Source organism: Dasypus novemcinctus, chromosome 11 (assembly GCF_030445035.2).
Source record: "Dasypus novemcinctus isolate mDasNov1 chromosome 11, mDasNov1.1.hap2, whole genome shotgun sequence".
In the NCBI taxonomy this organism is placed as follows: Eukaryota; Metazoa; Chordata; class Mammalia; order Cingulata; family Dasypodidae; genus Dasypus; species Dasypus novemcinctus.
The window spans coordinates 113,313,557-113,329,513 of NC_080683.1; the positions used below are offsets into that span (position 1 = coordinate 113,313,557).

Sequence of the window (15,957 nt, forward strand, 5' to 3'; positions counted from 1 at the left end):
ATCGCGGCTGTTAAAGTGGCCCCAAACCCTGCAGCCCCGCCCTCGGGGCTCACAATCACCCCCGGGGTTGCTGCCGAGAGACGAGCGGATGGGCCCGAAGGTGGGGAGGCACGTGACCCTGGAAGCCCGGCGCCGCGTTTACCCCGCTGGGTATCGGTTACACGTGAGTTTCCTCTGGCGCCGGCAGGTATTTTGAGCAGGCAACCAGAGGGACCCCAGAGGGGAAGGATGCGAGTGGGGGAGAGGGAGCTTTAAATTGGGGATCAAAGCTCTAAAGATCCCGAAGGAAATCGCCAAGATCCGGATTGATGGCCCCCACCCCCACCCCCCACGCCCAAGACTTCAAGTGGGATGCGGGTGCTAGTGCGGATGTCTGAGGCTCAGGGCAGCCGGGGGGGGGGGGGGGGGGGGGGGGGGGAGACTGGCTCCCAGGGGAGACCTTCAGGCCCAGCCGCCGAGGTGAGAGGGAAACCCTGGCCGGCAGGTCGTGCCTTGGCGCTGGAGCGGGACTGCGACCCTGCCGGTGGCCCCGCGGAGGCCCCGCGGAGGCCCGGGGGAGGCCCGGGGGAGGCCCGGGGCGCTGGGCGCGCTGGGCTGGGCCCTTCCCCGGAGGTCTGCGCCGCGGGGCCATTAGAGCCCCGCCGCCCGCCCCAGCGCTCAGTAAAAGTGACTGCGATTTATTTGCATTAGTCACTATAAAGGTCTGCGGAGACAGCTATTTATCTGATGAGGGACCTTGACAAATGGACTGAGCAGCGCACGAGAGGACAGCCCCGTCAACCCGGGACCCCACCCCCACCTGCCCACGGCCGCCGGGGGCGCACCCCGCAGGAGGCGCGGCTGCACCTGCGCGCCCCGGCGCCCCCTCCCGGGTGGGGAGTCCCGGCTGCCGCCTCCACGCCGGCGGAAAGGATTTCCGATCCCGCCGCCGGGGCTGCCTCTCGTCGGTCCCGGGGAGGTGGCTGAGCCTGCGGTCTGGCCCGGTTGCCCTGCAGGTGACCCGGTCGGAGCCCGCGCTTGCAAGGTCCACCTGCGTAAAATAGCCTTTGGTCTGGTAGCGCCGGGGTCAGATATCCGAGAGGGCGTTTAGAAGTCGTTTATTTTTGGTTAAAAAAAAAAAAAAGGAAAGAGGGAGGGAGAGAGAAAGAGAAAGAAAGAAAAAGAAAAAAACTGTTAAGTGATTTGAATCTGTAATTTCTAAAATTAATTTATTGAAGTATATCACTCATACATAAACAATAAGTGTATAATAATAGTTATAAACTTACAAAACAAGCATATATAACATCACACAGGACTCTCATAACTCTGAAATTTTAATTCCACTCGATGTGGATGCGACTATAATCGTACAGGTCCTCGACCCAAGGTGACGGGGTTCCGGCGCCTGCAATAGGTCCGCTCCAAAGAGCCTGCAGCCCTTGCTCTTTCTGCAAATAAAACTACCATGAAAGGGACAAACCACGACCAAAGTCATCCTTTCTATATTCCCGAACAACTTTGTTGTTAATAAAGAACTCCTTTCAAAACCCAGGTATCTCTACTAAATATATACCAACTAAAATAAACAGGTAAATTTCTAACTTGAAGTGCAATCAAGAGACATTATTTTTCCAGCAGAATATTACTTTTAATATAATTTATTGTTGTCTCAGCATTAAGGTCAACGCTATAGTATCAGGTCACAGAAGACTTGAGGCTAAAACCTAAAATTAGCAATTCCGAACAGAACTCCAATTGTTGAGAACAAGTAAACCCAATCACTTTGCTTTTCACAATCTGAAAGGGCACTTTTGGAATAACCCCTTAAAAAGCTGGGCATCAGGCAATGGCCGTTAATTTCTTTAATTGGTTGCCATTATTTTGGTTGAAGACCTAAGACTGGGAGCATAATTTGAATAAAAGTCTTTCTTTTGCAGTACAAGAAAGCGGAAACCTTAAGTTACAAAGAAGAAAGGTTAGTGTGGCCAAAAAGAAATGAGGGACCTGGCCCATTTGATGGAGACTATGAACCTGAAAATTTTGCGTGGTTATCTATCTTGCTAAAAGTCAGGGCGAGATAAAGTGTAATCTGGCTCTGATTTCTGCTGAAAAGAAAACATCGAAATGACTGCTCATTTATCACTCTGCCCCCTCCCCCTTCCCCTCCCCCTCCCCCTTGGATTAATTGACAATGTAACACCGAGCTGTTCCTGTCTGCCCAGAGTATTGGAAAGGAAACCAACCCAAAGCGCGAGTTCTAAATGGTCAGGTTTATTATGCAAAGAAAAAAACTTTTTTTTTAATGTAGGAAGTGGTTGCAAAAACTCTAGTCAGCAAGAAACCAGGAGCTAGCCAAGCTGTGGATGATTCATCAGGTTTTCTTCTTGTCTGACCTCCTGGGGAATCTGCACGGGTAGGTCCCCTGACAAGAGTCACTCTTTTCAAAGTTTAGTTGCTGCACTATAATTAAACTGATCACAAAGAATACTATTCCAGCGATTATGGAAAGTAAAATAATCAGATCTTTTTTTTCCTTTAGTTCTGAGAGTTATTTTGGTCAAATAGATAGAGCATTTATTTCCTCTAAGTAAATGCCTAAATTCACAAGAGAAAAAAAAAATAGCCAGAATGCATATATAATAAAAATCTCAGTAGTAATCATATACAATGTATTAAACAATAGTGGGATGCCTTTTCAAACATAAAATTGGTCAAGATTTCTTCAAATGCTAATACCCAATTTTGACAAGAATTCAGTGAAACAGACACTTTCAAATACTGCTTAAGAATGTGTAAGTTGGAACAACCTATAAATGTCCAGAATTATTATTTGAAAACTTTAAAATGTGTATGCCCTTTGTACTAGCAATTCTATTTCAGGGACTTTATCTTAAGGAAGTAATTAAGATGTTATTTCAGGAATATTGACAATAGCAGAAAAAAGGAAATAACAAACATACCCAATCAGAGAAGAACATTTAATAACATCCAAAGATGTTAATAACACGGTAAATAACAAAATGGATTGTTATGAAATGTAATTCATTTTTTGTGTGAAAAATATATTCATTTAAAAAGTTCAGGGATGATATATGTGACAATCCTTTATCACAGAGTGGTTGTATTGTCTTTTTTATTTTTTTGAAAGCTTATATATAAAAGGAAGCACAATGGAAAGTAAGTCTTCCCTTTCTTGTCTTTTATCCTTTTTGCTAATTAGTTATTGTTTTTTCTTATTGGTTTATGAAATCCTTGATAAAATAAGGAAATGAACCTTATTTCTATTATACATTTCCAAATATTTTCCTTATTTTAAATTGGCCTTTTGACTTTGCTTTCATTTAAAATATGTGCATAGGCACATTAGTTAGTCTTTTGTTTCATGGCTTTTAGTTCCTATGTTTGCTTAGAAAGCTTCCTCCCCTCCCCACCCACACCCCTACCCCACACACACATTATATTTTTTAAACTTCCTCACTTTACTTCTAATAGGTTCATAGTTTAAATTTTTACTTTTAAATCTTTAGTCCATTTACAATGTATGTGGGTTCAAGCAGTGAAGTAGGGATAGGGTTTATTTGCCCTAACATAATTTAATAGAATTTATTTTTCCATTGACCTAAAATATCACCTCTTCCATATACTAAATTCTCATGTATATTTGGGTTTCTGGATTCTCTATATTGTTCTAATAGCGTGTCTGTCTACCCACATGCCAAAACACAATTATTTTAAGAAATATATGCTTATAATATATTTTAATATCTGACATGATTCCTCCCTTATTACTTTACTACTTACTTTTTAAAATGTTTCTAGCAATATAAGATCTAGCTTGCCAAGCTTTATAACTCTGTGTGTATTTTCATTGAGGTGAATTAAATGTACAATTAAATAGGAAGAACTGACATCTTTAAAATATTGAGTCTTCAGACTCAAGAGCGCCATATACATGTCTATATTTAGAAGGTACCCAGAATTGAACCCAGGACTTCGTACACGGAAAGCCAGTGCTCTACCATTGAGCTATAGTTGCTCCCCAAAGAAAGGTCGTTTTATCATTTGTTTGTTCCTTTTAGGAAATACAGTCCACAGTTAGAACCCAGGACCCTGTACATGGGAAGCAGGCACTCAACCACTTGAGCTACATCTGCTCCCCACCATCTATTTTTATGTTGTTCCTTTTTACAGTTTTTGTTAATGTTCTTCAGAAAGATTTATACTGCCCAGAAGAAGTAATATTTTACTGGCTAAGCGTGTAAGTGCTCAAGCTTATGAGACCTGGAATAAGAGAAGTAAACCCTTTGTGCCTCCAGTTTACTTCTAGTACTCCGTCATATTTTGCTTTTATTAAAGAAGTTGTAGGTTTTTCAGAAAAAGCATGCATAAAATACAGAGTTCCCAAATACCAGCTTATTATTAACACTGTGCATTAAAGTGGTGAGTATATTTGTTACAATTGATGATAAAGAACATTTTTCTAATTGTACTGTTAACTATAATCCATGGTTTACTTCAAGGTTCACTGATTTACATAATACAGTCTCTGGATTAAAAAAAAAAATTCTAGAAATAGGTACACAACCAAAAATTTTCCCCTGTTAACCACATTTAAATATATATTTAAACATATAATTCAGCACTGTTAATTACATTCCCAATGTTGTGCTATCATCAATACCATCCATTACCAAAACTTTTCCATCATCCCAAATAGAAATTCTATACAATTTAAGTATTTTAGCCCCTATTCCCTACCACCACACTGGTTCCTGGTAACCCTTTTTACCAGGAATTTATTTATTCCAATTACTTCACATCAGTGAGCTCTTGCAGTTTTTGCTTACTTCACTCAATATGATGATTTTCAGGCCAGGTAAAGATACCACAGGAATAGAAAATCAAGGGCAAATATCTCTTATGAATATAGTTGCAAAAAATCCTCAACAAAACACTAGCAAACCAAATTTAACAACATATTAACAGAGCTACGCACCATGATCAAGTGGGATTTATCCCTGGTACAAAAAAAAAAAACCATAGCGAGATACCATTTCATAGCCACTAGAATGGCTATTTTAAAAATGGAAAACTACAAGTATGGAGTAGATGTGAAGAAGTAAGAACACTCATTCATTGTTGGTGGGAATGTAAAATGGTGCAGCTACTGTGGAAAACAGTTTGGCAGGTCCTCAGAAAGTGAAGGATAGAATTATCGCATAACCCAGCAATCCCCCTTCTAGGTATATACCCAAAAGAACTGAAAGCAGGGATTCAAGCAAATCTTTGCACACCAGTGTTCAGAGCAGCATCACTCACAGTAGTCAGAAGATAGAAGCAATCCAAGTGTCCATGAATTGATGATTGGATGAACAAAATGTGGTATATACACAAAATGGAATATTATTTGGCCCTAAAAAGGAATGAAGTTAATGTGGGAAAGAGTGGGTGGGGTAGGGAGTGGGGCATATGGGAATCCCTTATATTTTTTATGCATTGTTTATATAATTTAAGTATCTTTAAAAAAGAAAAAAATTACAAAAGGAATGAAATTCTGATACCTTCTACTGCATGGATGAACCTCAAAGATATCGTGTTGAGTAGAATAAGTCATCATATGCTTTTGTCACATTGCAGAAGTTTCTATACGGTTATAATATTTTAAAATGAATATGCTAAATTTTGTCAAGTGACTTTGGCATACATAGGCACAACCACGTTGGGGTTTTTTCCAGATGACCTGTTAACTTCATGAATATATTAAAGAGTTCCTATTACTAAAACATCTTTGTGTTCAAGGGAATCTAGAATACATACACTTTTATGTACTGTATTAGTCTGTTCATATGCTGCTTAATTCTAGCCCCTAATATTTTGGTTAGGACTTTGGCAAAGATAGCCATCCACGCAAATAAGTTGGAGTTCTTGGATATGGTAAATGCCTATGGTGAGCTAAGCACATGCTCAGGAGCACTAGCAGTTTTAAATTTTGATGTCAATGTTATACTAGCTTCATAAAAAATTATTTGGGCATTTTCTTTTCTTTTTAAAAATCATCTAGGCCTGATGCTTTTGTGAAGGGAAGTGGTGGTAAGACTTGATAACTTTTACAATTTCTTCTAAGGATTATTAGGTTTTTCTTTCTCCTCTTGGTTGAGTTATGCTGTATTATATATTTTTTACAAATCAATATTTAATATAGTTGAACAAAGTAGTCTTTTTAAATTATTCTGATTCCCTAGTAATCTATGGTTATTTCCCCTTTCACATTTTTTAATATAAAGTTTATATAAGCATGTAAGGCAATGCTTAATTTTTATTTTATTCAGTTCTCCTTTAATGATCTGATTGCATATTAGAAAAGTACTTTCTACAAACCTTAATTTCATATGTTGCTTAACTCCTAAACAACCTAATGAAAGCAGCTTTGATTTAAAACTTATTTTTTATGTAGTAGGCTCTTGAATAGCAGGTTTATTTTTTACATGTATTAGCCCTTTTAATCTTCACCACAGGAACTATTAACATCCCTGTTTTTCAGAAGGAGAAACTGAAGCCCAGAGGGGTTATGCAAATTTTCCTGCCAAGAAGTTGTGGGGCAAGCAGGTTTCAAACACTGACAGTCTAACTCTGAAGCCCACACTGTTAAACATACTAAACCACCTTCCTAGCTACCATGTTGGCCCTACAAGTGGGCTTAAAACTAATATCATAGTTCAGAAAATATTCTAGAGATCCAATTTTTGTCTCTGTAGCAGGTCAGTAAATTTTCACGATATAAAGCCAATGAGAAAAGTCATTGAGGAACTACTCCTTTTTACATATTTGAAGCATATGTACCACATTCAAGGCTGTCTTCCACCAAAAACTAGCATTGGTCCTTAACCTCAAAGCAATGGGAAGAAAAGAATTTCAAGCAGAGGACTGAACTGATCAGATTCATGTTTACAAAGAACACTCTGGCTGCATATGAAGACTGTACAAGAGGGGGGCAAGAAAGAAGCAGGGGAGCCCACTTCGGACCAATTAATTGCATTAGTATAAGTGAAGGATGGTGGTTTCTGGAACAGTAAGGTTGACTGGGACGATGGAAGAAGTGGGTGGATTCCAAAGCTCTTCAGGAAATCGAATCAACAGAACTTAGTGATGGATCATCGTATATGGAGGTGAGAGAAAAAAAGGTCGAGAATTACTCCTGGGCTTCTGGTTTCAGCAGTTGATTCTACTCTAGAGGAATGAGACTTGCTTGCTGTGTATGCGTGGCCTGTCACCCTAGGAGCAGGAGTATTGCAGATTGGACAGTCATGAAAATATGACCATAAGAAGTTAATAAACATATCTACACATATTATAAGGATATCAAACAGTTGGAGCATTTACAAGACGACGCGAGAATGCATCACTAAGGAAACACTGGCTTCTCTCACAAAGAAAGGCATCAGGAAGTTTTTTCACTAAGAGATATTCCTACCAGAAGGGGGTAATTAAGAAGCAGTGTGAGGCAATGGCGAACTATCAGTCACAATGCTCTGGATTTCATCACCTGCTGCCTGCTTCTGAATGAGTGAACTTGAGCAAATAATCACCCTGACTGTTAGTTTTCCATCTATAAATGGAGACAATAATATCTAGCTAGAGATCTATGTATCTTTTTTTAAAAAGACAATAAAAAATTTGCCAAAAATAAATCTATCTAGAAACATTATGAGATTAAATGTAATTGACACATATAAAAGCAGTTGATGGACCTCTGGTATGAAGTATTCTTTCCCTTCAAATTGGAGGTATTTTGAATTAGCAAATTTGCTGTCAATAAACAAGTGAATTCTGAGAGTTCCCTAGGCAGTCCTTCACAAGTTGGTATGAATTATTAATAAAAATGGGACTTGCAGAGGTTGCTATTGGTGAAATGGGCTTGACATCTTGCAAACATCTACTATGTAAGTAAAGCTAAAGGAATTTTTATAAGGAATGTAAAAACCTGGGTTTTATAAGGAATGTAAAAATTACCAAAAACATTGAAGACGTGGAAAGTATAATTTTATCGCAGTGAAATTAGGCCTTTTAAAAGACACAGGACCCAGATTATTAAAATATCTTCCTTTGCTTTGAACTTCTTTAAATGACATATGGTAGAAAGGTGTTCTTACACCAGCATACAATGGTTCAGTAGTGCCATCAAATGTATAACAATATGGATCAAATTCTGTTACAACAAAAATATTATGAACTGTTCAAATACTTTGGTTACCTTGAAATTTGTATTTTTAAATTACTTAAGGTAAATGAATGCCATTAGTTTAATAATCATTTGCCATATAGATGTTTTCCTGGTAGCTGGGTTTGCTCAAACATGTAGAATTGGGACAATTCACTAAAAGTTCACATTGCTCAAGAGTATAATGATTGGGAAGTGGACTTGGCCCAATGGATAGGGCGTCCACCTACCACATGGGAGGTCCGCGGTTCAAACCCCGGGCCTCCTTGACCCATGTGGAGCTGGCCCATGCGCAGTGCTGATGCACGCAAGGAGTGCCCTGCCACGCAGGGGTGTCCCCCGATTAGGGGAGCCCCACACACAAGGAGTGCACCCCGTAAAGAGAGCCGCCCAGCGCGAAAGAAAGTGCAGCCTGCCCAAGAGTGGCGCCATACACACGGAGAGCTGACACAACAGGATTACGCAACAAAAAGAGACACAGATTCCCAGTGCCGCTGACGAGGACAGAAGCGGTCACGGAAGAACATGCAGCGAATGGACACAGAGAGCAGACAACTGGGGCATGGGGGAAGGGGAGAGAAATAAATAAAAATAAATCTTTAAAAAAAAGAGTATAATGATTAATTTCTCTAGAAGCTTTAAAGTATACTTCTACATAATCATAAGAGAAATATACTTTACTTAGAGAAAAGGGGTATTAAAAAAAACATAACTTACAGCTTAAAAGAAACATAGGGTAGCGCATGTAATAATAAGAGTTAACACTTATTGACTACTTAGGATGTGCTAATAGCTATAGACATACACATATGCATATATATATGTCTCACTTTATTCTCATAACAGCCCCAAGAAGCCAAAAGAGGTTACTCATGCCCACGCTCACACAGCCAGAGAGGCAACCTACAATGACCCATCCTTCTGGCTCCAACCTCAGCACACTCATCTGCCTCTCCCAGGCACCCATTTCTCTCTGGGAGGCAACTTTAAGAAGAGAAGTTCCACAGGATAAAACCAAGGATCCTTTTCTGCTTGAGACCTGTTTGGCAGTCAACAAACTCAACTCCTTTTTGGGAGTACAAATTAAAGTCTATCAAACAGCTTCAGGCAGAAAAATGCTGGAGTTCAAAACGTGTGTTAAATGACAGGAGGGGGTAAAAACCACTTCTCCAGCATTGCCTCTGCTGATTTACAGTTTCCAGGTACAGCCTAGTGTCCTGGGCAATATTCTGTGCTAACCCAGCACCTTGTATTCCAGGCTGGTGAATGCAATAGGCAAGGATGGACAAGAGGCATGTGGATGATAAAGTCCGCAGGGTTTTTGTGCATTCCTTGATGCATGGAAAGTTCTAATAAATGTTTGCTGCATGAAAAAGGAGCCTGAGGGAAAAGACAACAGGCATGGTTTGTTAGAGGGACCGAGAACATTATTTTTATATATTCGAGAAGAGTCCAGCATGTAGAAGAATAATCCCTATTGTTTATATTATGTATATGGATCTCTTTATTGATTTTACAGTTTTATTAAATATTCTTCTAAACATGCAGGCACTGATCATACAACCAATAACTCAAAATCTATAAACTAATCAAAATTTTTCAAATATTTCAGTAAGGAGTTCAAATCTATTTAATCAAATTCTCATAAACATTTCATTGAAATCACAAATCTAATACATTAGGTATATTTAAATGCTTAGACAATGCATGCATAGAAATTATTGTAATAGTTACAAAACTTCTCTCTATACTTAAGTGGGTTAAAATGTATTTATGTCATGAATTTAAGTTTGCTTCTTCATCATTCTTATACTTATACTCATTTAAAAAATATTTTCCCAGGCTTCGAACAGAGAATATTCAAAATATGTAACAAAAATACAGTTGACCAGTCAGCAGTGGATGCATGCAGAAATGAAAGAGGTCCTGGGATTGCTCCCCACCCCCCCCCACCCCCAGTTGGCTCAGGCATTAACCCTTTGGTTGCTGAATCAGGGGAGTTCTGGGAAAGGGAAAGGAAGGGTTAAGGAGACAAATGGCAAGGCTGGGGTATTTACCAACCTGTATAGAATTTACCAACTTGAACAGAAATACTTTGGTTTTTAACAAAGATGCAAGATGGCTTGAGCCCTAAGCAAAGATGATCTAATTTTTATGGTTGGATTTTGCCCACCCTAACTTCTCAAATAATAAGAGCTCTGGCAAATCAGATAATTTTTGATATCTCACAAATATCTTAGTTATTTTCTTTATGTGAAACTTGTTTTATAGATTCTGATAAAGTTTGGTTTTGTCATCATTATATAACCTTATATTCAACCTCTTATATAACGTGGGCCAGCACTAGTTTGATCAAACTGGAAACCTCTGAAAAATCTGGTTCACTGTAACCCCAATTTTTCCTTCCTGTCAATAACGGAGGCTTACAGTTTTGATAAAGAAGGGTTAGTTTGGAGAGTAAATAAAGAGCTCAGATTTGGACCTGCTGTCTCTGAAACATATTCTTATGAAAATAACCAGAAGGCTTATGAAGAGTCATTGCCAGCCTTTTAAGAATTACATCCAGAGTAAAGAACTAATTTGAGAACCACGGGCATAGACGTGTCCATTCAAGGCCCAAAAGGATGCGATAAATTAAAGTAAAGGGAGGAAATGAGAAAAGCAATAACAGAGGCTTGGGAAAGGTCCACATTTAGGGGTGTTGTGGAAAAAGACAATACAGTGAAAATAAAACAAGTGATCAATGATATTGTGAAGACAACCAAACGTGTGTAGTGCCACAGAATTCAAGCGAATTTTTTTTTGTAGAGGAAGTGATGAGCATTATTTGAAATAACTAAAAAAATAGTAACAACTTATATGTCCATCAATCAAGGAGTGGTTAAAATATTATAGTATATAATACTGTGGAATATTATACAACCACTGGAATGAGGTAGATCTATGCCTAATACAATGGAAAGAATTTCAAGCCGTATTATTAAATTTAAAAGTAAATCATAATAATACATGTAGTATGACTCAAATATTCAGGAGGCTATATGTATATTCATATAATATAACTCTTTGGTGGATTTGAAAGTTGACTGTGCATTGGGGACGAGAAAGGGCATGGAGACAAAGGTGAAATGGGACTTCCATACTTGATCAAGGTACTTCTGCTTTATTTGAACCTTTTACCCTAAGAATATACTGATGGACTACTTGGACAAAATGGTAATAAACTATATATAATTTTTACAATGAACCGATAATAAGATGGCAACCGATGGTGCACAAAGAAGCCAAGAAGGATGAAAACTAAGAAAAAGGCCATTATTACTTTTCCTTAGAAAATTGTTAGTGACTTCGAAAGATTAAGTTCAGTATACCAGTGAGGAAAGAACTCTAATTACAACGGTGAGAATGGATGAAAGTGGAGGATCACAGATACATTTTAAGATTTTTACTTGTGCCGGGGGAAAAGACTAGCAGAGCGGGTAACCCATAGACTATTTGTGGATTAAGTCCTTGTGGCATCAGGTGACCCTGTCCGAGCCTCTGAGTCACCATGTGGCTTTTGGCTGGAGTTGTGGGGTAACAACGTTTCCTCTGTCCACTGAAGTAACATACGAGGGGAGATGCGCCTGGACCTTCAGGTAGTGCTTCCAGCTGGAGCCGATACAGAGGTCAGCCCAGCAGAAGGCAGAAGAAAGCCTGGGCTACCTTCTGAGGATTCATTTAAGCGCTGTACCTCACTGTACAGAATCACCTATGGCCTTGGACCTTCCACCTGTAAGAGTCAGTAAGTTCCCCTTGTTGGCTTAAATCAGGATGTGTTTACTGTCACCTCAGAAATAGTTTGAATCCATCCAAAAGGTCTCTTTTTATCTGGGGGTATATATAAATAACATAAGAAAGAATGCCTAAAATGAACTTCACAGATAATCCAAAAGAAAGGAAAAAAACAAGGTGAATGCGAAAACTACTGAATAATCCTTCCAAAGGCTAAAGCAGTGAACACCAACATACTCAGTCAAGCCAGTCGCCAACATTATCACTTTCAACAGGTTATGCTGCCTGGCATGCTGAGCAGATGATAGCTTCCCTTCGGAATACTAATACTTGCAGTATTCACTGTGCTCAAATCTTTTTCCATATTTTAGAGAAGACATAATAAATTTATGAATTAATTAAACTATGTGGTTGTGTTGAGTTTGTTTCATGGCTTTACGATGACTTCAGTTTATAATATATGATCCACTCAGAGGAAATGCATGCAGAATATATGTAAAGTATGAAACATTTATGAAATGAACACCTAGAACCTGCCATCCAACATCAATGAATTACCTTTGTGTCCCTCCAATCTCAATCCCTATCACCCCTAAATAAAATCACTATTCTGAATTTTTCATTCAACATCCCCTTATTTTCCTATACAGTTTCATCATTTATATACGTATCTCTTAAGAAATCATACTATATGTATCCTTCTAGGGCATGAGTTTTCATTCAGCGTTGTATTCCTTTGATCCTTTGATTAATCACTGATGTTGAGTACAGTTGTAGTGCATGTATTTTCTCTGCTGAATAGAATTAAACCTTTGTTTTCTCTCTTGGATTGCTATTCCAATTCTTTTTCTCTTTCTTCACACCCAGTTAACCTGGGGAACTAAGAAAAGAATAAATCCTAGCCAGTGTCCCTATTTTGAAACATGGTAGCAACATAGTTTTTCTCTAAGGAGTTACCAAGCTGAAAGAAAAAGCTAGTGAGTCTATTTCTCACCATCTCCCCAGGATAAAGTACAGTGCTCTCTTCCCAAGAAACCTGAGCATCAGAGAAACTAGGAAGAAGTAGTCATCACACTGTATTGTGGTTTATCCAAGGCACAGGATAATACGTACCTTGTTTCTTTTTCAAACTCTTAACATGTGGTTGTTAATTCTTAAGTCAAAGTGACGTCCTTTAGATGGGTCTGTGCGTCCACGCTACGCCAAAACACCAGGCTAAAAATTGAGATGCAGGAATACCATTCAGCAATTAGAAGGAATGAAATACTAACACATGCTACAATTTATGGATGAACCTCAAAAGCATGATGCTATGTGAAAGAGGCTGATGCAAAATACCACATACTGCATGAGTCCATGTATATAACATGCCTGGAAAAGGCAAATCTTTCAACACAGAAAGAAAACCAGTGGTTGCCTGGGGGTGGGGGTAAAAGTGGGGGTAACTGCAAATGGGCAAGAAGGGACCCCTTAGATGATGAAGATCTCTAAACTTGGATTATGGTGATGGCTACACAGTCCTGTACATTTCTAAAATCATCTTATAGGGGTGAACTTGTAATGAAGCTGCTAAAAAATTGAAATGCTCCCAAAATGTCTCTAAAATACTAAATCCGAAGGAATGACTAAAGAGAAGACATACAGTCTGGCTCATTTTTTTGTTTTTACTTAGTGCAAATTATAGATTATTTGGGCCTTTGGGCAAACAGCCCCAGTCTGATAAATTTCAATATGTACATGGACCACATATATGCCCCGCTTTAGTATAAACCTAGAGTGGGACAGATAGGACAACTTGAGGAAAGCAGCTCACGAAGTGGCATCTGAGTAAGAAAGAGTTGAGTTTCTTGCAAGCAGCCTAGAATAAGGCAAGCCTTGGAAAGATAACCACCGCAACACACAGAAGTCAGAAATCCTAAAGCAGCAGCAGATTTCCCAAGGGATCCTATGTCTCAATGCGGAAGGATTACAGGAAACTTCTATAACACTTTGTTTTCCTTCCTGGAGCTCCGGAGAGGTTTCAGTAACTCAGCGAAGCAGGTCAATAGCTACTTATACTATAGAGTTACACACAGTCCTCGTGATAACTTATGCCTTTGTCCACTCTTTATTAAACCATCTTTCCTTTTTTTCAGAAGCGTTCATTTCAGAGTTTTGTTTCCAGGACCCAAGTTTACAACTCTCAGGTGAGTTTGGTCTGTGTGGTGGTAGCTGTTAATTGAAGTAGAACATCATGAACCAAACATATCTTTGAAATGAACCTACTTTAGAAAGCCAGAATAAAAAGACAGTTTGCTCAAATTCATCCCACTCATTTGGACATTATTTCCATTGAAAAATATGGTCCAGACCTAAAACTAAAATATTCAAAAATGTTTTTTAAAACTTATAATGATGTCTGTAAAGCAGAGAAGAATAGCAATTATTTACATCATTTAATCTCTGTCCCAAAATACCAGTTTTGTCTCCATTATCTTTGTATTTCAGGAAGAAAAAAAGTTGGCATGTATTTTCCTAATGATTAAAATTCCTTTCATGGGTTTGCACATACAGAAATTGTGTAAGTGAAGTGTGTTAGGACAGAGTTTAAGGCTACATAAACAAGCAATCAAAGCAGACATTAATAATCTCACCATTTTCCCTGTAAGAAAATTATAAAATGTCAGATTGTGCTGTCATCTTAGACACCAGTTTAGTTTGCAGTACATCTTTCTTTCATGTTATGAAAAAGAGAATTCTTGTTCCAGATATTTGGTTCCTCAACAGGTCTGAGATTCTATGACATTCTGAATATTTGAAAAAAAAATAGACATCAGTCAATTGATTTAAAAATTCATGTGTACTCTAGGATGTGAAAAAAATATTTTAGTCCTATATCAGTTTTTTTATTGGTAAAAGACAAAAAGAAAAACAAATAATTCTGCAGAGACTTTGAGATACTATTTTAACTAATTTCACATGGTATATCAGTAATACTTCTAATATCAAAGGTGGAAGTCTAATACAATGTGAGATGTTTTTAGAATATACATCTATGTTTTATTTTAAAAAGAATACATCTCAATCAAACCTCACTGCTAAATGTTTACTAAATGGTAGATTACAGCTCACCTAGAGAATCTCTGAGGAAGATCTTATTTAACACCTCTCCCAGAGTCAGTGGATTTCTGTATTAGTATAAGGAACTGACCAAGATATATCAATAAGTCAGATCTCTTATCTCCCACCAAGCCCCATAATAATAAGAGAACTGTGGAAGTTTTGCTTGCTACCTCTCTCCTATTTTCAACCCACCAGAGTCCAAGAGTGCAAAGCATTGAAATGTAAATTTATGGAAGCCAGACAGCTTATTGTGGGATGGTCCTATGTTAAATCGAGACTACTTAAGGCATTCCATAACTATTAAAAACATGCAGCACCAATAAAAGACCTCTGTTGGACGATACCTCTTCGTCCCAAGGGCCACCGAGACTAGAATCTGATCAATAGCATGGTATTAAACAATAATTTTAAATCACAAATTTATTATCACAAATATCATAATTAAAGGGAAACCCATAATAAATATCTATTCTTTTATTTTCAAAAGACCCATAAATGAAGCTTTGCAATCTTTGTAAACGATGGAGTCCTTAATTCAAACACAGTCTTCTAATTGTAACTATGTTGTAATTATTTGATTTCCTTCTTTTCAAATTTAAGAAAAGGAATCTTTACAAAGGACAGATATTCATTCTTTTTAATTTACATCTTTCAACATCTAGAAGAAAATTTTTTGTACTGAAAAGGTTTGACAAAGAAGAGAAATTCAGAGTCTCCCATTGAGAGGCGAAATGGTTGTACGGGCAGGTTGGGAAGGAGTAGGGTGGAAGTGGTTTCAGCTTTCCACTAAACAGCCAAGCAGCACGGAAGCTTACTTGTGCCCAGAATAAGTTCTTCAAGTTAAATTAAAGAGCATTTTTTAAAATCTGAAAAAAAAAACA

The 15,957-nt window shown here is 38.3% G+C and overlaps 1 long non-coding RNA gene across 5 annotated transcripts in view; it reads right to left on the minus strand.

The window, feature by feature from the left end:
* Positions 1-696: 696 nt before the first annotated feature.
* LOC131280462 (uncharacterized) overlaps positions 697-15,957 on the minus strand; it is a 30,347-nt gene continuing 15,086 nt past the window's right edge. For 3 of the 5 annotated variants that reach the window (XR_009188065.2, XR_009188063.2, XR_009188066.2), the window contains 3 exons: positions 14,608-14,760; positions 13,088-13,189; positions 697-1,051 (listed from right to left, as the gene is read on the minus strand). This is a non-coding gene — a long non-coding RNA (uncharacterized lncRNA). Of the gene's footprint in view, positions 1,052-1,081; positions 1,431-13,087; positions 13,190-14,607; positions 14,761-15,957 lie in introns of those variants that run through there. The other 2 variants (XR_009188067.2, XR_009188064.2) reach the window with 2 other exon arrangements.